General features: G+C 34.4%; 1 protein-coding gene across 1 annotated transcript in view; it reads right to left on the bottom strand.

The window, feature by feature from the left end:
• The window catches only part of LOC122577433, a gene marked incomplete at its 5' end in the record, with an annotated part of 702,209 nt that overhangs the window by 189,287 nt on the left and 509,284 nt on the right, over window positions 1–3,638 (bottom strand).

Raw genomic sequence — 3,638 nt, 5'->3', positions numbered from 1 at the left:
TATTTGCTCCATTATACGTCAAGATTTTGTATATTTGCTTAATGTTAATTAACAGTTTTGTAGACTTTTATAGAAATAAACAGAAATTAATAAAATTTGGAAAATGTTTACAATTTTTCTGCAATCTTCTAATTCGTCATATTAATGCGGAAGATCCTTTTCAGTCCAGCATACTACACATAACAAAATTCTGTCGCAGGCAAGAGTCCCGTACATGTGTCCAGGCTGTTGGCCGTCATCGGCGACATTATTTGGCCTGTCTGTATATGAGATAAGGAGTGACAAGAGAGGATTGGTATGGGATAAACAAAGGGGAAAAGTCTTTGTTGTTAGAAAATCGTGCATGAAGTTTTCTGACTGACGATGGGTTGCACCATGATCAAATTGTACATAAACGTCTCATCAGTCCGCGTTTCCGTATCTTGAACATCCAAGCATCAACTAATTCCAAAATCGTCTGATGCGCGATACACATAGGCTTATTGTGACAAGCTACAACAAATCGTAGCAAGTCTTATTTGGTGAGCTCTAATCCCTTTTGTTCGTTATCTGTGCAAATGTATTTTCTCAGGTCCAGAAAAGTTTTTTCAACGCTTGTACCGCCAAGTTGTATGTGAGTTACTCTGGCTTATCAATATGACTTGTTCAAAGTTGAACAAGCTGAATACCGCCGCAGATCTCTATCTTCCCATTTGAATTACAATAAGAGCTTTTTGAGGTATGGAGTAAATTGAATGCATCTTTGTTGAATCTAGATGATCCAGAATGGCGAATTACTGCAAGTAGCACAACTAATCAAAATAATAGACATGCACATATATGAAATATGTTTAATATGGATAGGAAATTACTTTGAAATTTGACAAACATTGCAATAAATATCTCGGTTCGGAAGTCATATTACTAGATACTTATTTTCACAGATTTCAATATTTTCTTCACTTATCCATTGATTGATGTTAGAACAAATGAAGAACTTCACATGTTATTAGATTAACAAATAAAATGTATTGTTCCTGACAAATGGTATGCAGAAGAGTAATGGAAATAAAAGACTGGTTTATATTACAGTTCGAGTGACGCGAGAAACTGCAATAATATTTATACAAATTGCGGATTGATGGATACTGTGAAAAATCTTTTACATACTGATAGTAGGAAAGCAGTGACGGAAAATGAAGCAACGTATTTTAAAATTGAATCCCTAAGTATAGCATGTAGATAATATTTTGAGTGTTGATGGAGAACAAAATTATGCACATTCCTTTTTCAATTCCAAGGAAATACATCATCGATGAGTCAGTTGTCAAAACATGATGGAAATAGCTCGTTGTTAATTGAACAAGTTTGATATAATTACACAAGTTAAAGATTTAACTTGAAATTTGTTTGAAGAAATTTATTTTTACTTATACATGATGTCAAGTGCGGTGTTAAGTATCATGCTTTTATAACTATTGTCTTAAATATTTTTGTATTGAAATATTGTCGTTTGGGTGTCTGTTTTGTACTGCAGGAGTATCCGAAATAATTGTACAGCTAAACAACTACAGGCAGTTGATTCTATTCCTGGAACGCGTCGGATTCGTGTTTGCATGGTATGTTGAGTAAAATGATTTAGAGGTGGGTTATTGGGGGTGTGAGTAATTATGTTTCAGCCAGGCTTGGATAGAGAACGCCGTTTAATCAACGGTTAAAGGTCCGCTTAAAATACACATGCTCTGGTAGTTCCTAATTGGATCGTTATAGATGTCGTATACTTTCTACTAAATCCGTTTTTGGGAGACATTTGTGGCGGCACTCGACAACACAAATATCGCCACTAATTAGCAACGGACGACGGTAGCGCAGTGGTTAGCGCCCTTAGGTTACGAACGTTCGAATCCCGGCGACCGAAGTCCGATTTTTCTTCCACTATTTTTCTTAAATAGGGAGAAAAATACTGCAGTACCCCCCAACAGCAGCGCGGCATCTACAACCAGCAGCAACTAATACCACGGACTACTCACATACACAGCCACCTCAACTGGTGACCCCGACGTGATGTGATGATCGACTTCGAAACAGAGGTGTGACTGTTATAGCGCTAGTGAGACTTTAAAACCGCGAACCTACGACTGTGGAAAACTTGGGCCTCTATCGCGACGACGAACACGAAACGACGACGACGCGCACCGTAGCGACGAGTATCCACCGCCACATCGAAGATCCTCGAAAATGATTTTCTCACAGGAGAAAAATACTGCAGTACCCCAACAGCAGAGGCATCTACAACCAGCAACGACTAATACCCCATTTCACACATACACAGTCGCCACCTCACATTGATTAAGATGAAAAAGGTCATATTTTTAAAGAGAGGGAGAGAGGTGGTATGCTTTGGATAAAGGTAACAATTTTATATGAAGGATGATTAATTGTAAACATTGAATATAGTTGGGGAAAATTGAGAAACTGGTGCAACTTGTTGTATTATGAGCTGCAGACCTGGTGCTGTGTCTATCTCTTATCACACTTTAATACAATGGATGAGACATTTGTATGGCATTTTTTAATAATGGAAAACGTGTTCGTGCTGTATGTTTTGCATTCAATGACAGGGAAATGGTTCTGCAATTTCAGTAATTCAAAGCACTTGCAGTATAATGATAAGCATAATACAATATAAATTTGCATTTCATCCGGCTACTGAAGGAAATACTTGTTTGACAATGGAACAGATCATTGCTAAGAAAGGAAGAAACAAGCAGATTGTGTATCTATAATCTATTCTAAATTAAGATCATCGTTTCACGTTTAATATTTTAGACCTGCAAGAGGTGATTCACATTTCATTGTGATGATGACTGTATACATTGAGGCTATATTTGTCCTTGCTATTTTTCGTTATTTGTGAAAATATGTAGGATGTATAATGGACAAATATAGGGAGGATACAAATGGTCTTAACTCTTCTGCAGAAGGAGAAAGAAAAATAAAGGGTGATAAGGAAATGGGCATACCATACAAATAATTTCAGTATAAAGTCATTTGAAGCATGATACCAATTTTTTACAATTCAGCAAAGCAAGCAAATAAGGAAGGTCCCTATGTAAACCATCAGTTTGTTACTGCTGACCACGATAACAATCAGTAAGAAGGTAGTCATAGAAAGTCATACATATTAAATATTAAGAAGTGTAAGATTTATTCTGTATGAAAACAAAAGCTGTGTGATTACATGATAATAACGTTACTAATGAAGAAAGTAAGTATTGAAGTGCTAATTTTATAACTCTAATAATTTAAAAATGCTCATAGATTGTACATGTCTAATAAATTTTTAAGGATTGCCATATGTTTTAAAAATATCTGAAATTTACTTTGATCGCAAAATTTAAGAATTGTTAGTAGTATTATTAGTTATTAATAATTAGTATTATTAGTTAGTAGTAAAATAATTTGATAAAAATAAGATGTATTACATGTATTAATAATAATTGAGTAATACTAATAATGGTGTTGATTATTAAGCCAAAACAGTATTTTAATTTTTTTACATAATAATTTATACATTAAGCAGAAATAAAAATATTAAAATTAATTGAGCGTTTATTAATATTTATTATACCAATAAAATTTAACAAAAATTAAAGTTT

Source organism: Bombus pyrosoma, unplaced genomic scaffold (assembly GCF_014825855.1).
Source record: "Bombus pyrosoma isolate SC7728 unplaced genomic scaffold, ASM1482585v1 HiC_scaffold_4710, whole genome shotgun sequence".
NCBI classification, from domain to species: domain Eukaryota; kingdom Metazoa; phylum Arthropoda; class Insecta; order Hymenoptera; family Apidae; genus Bombus; species Bombus pyrosoma.
This window is presented reverse-complemented; position numbering and strand designations above follow the sequence as displayed.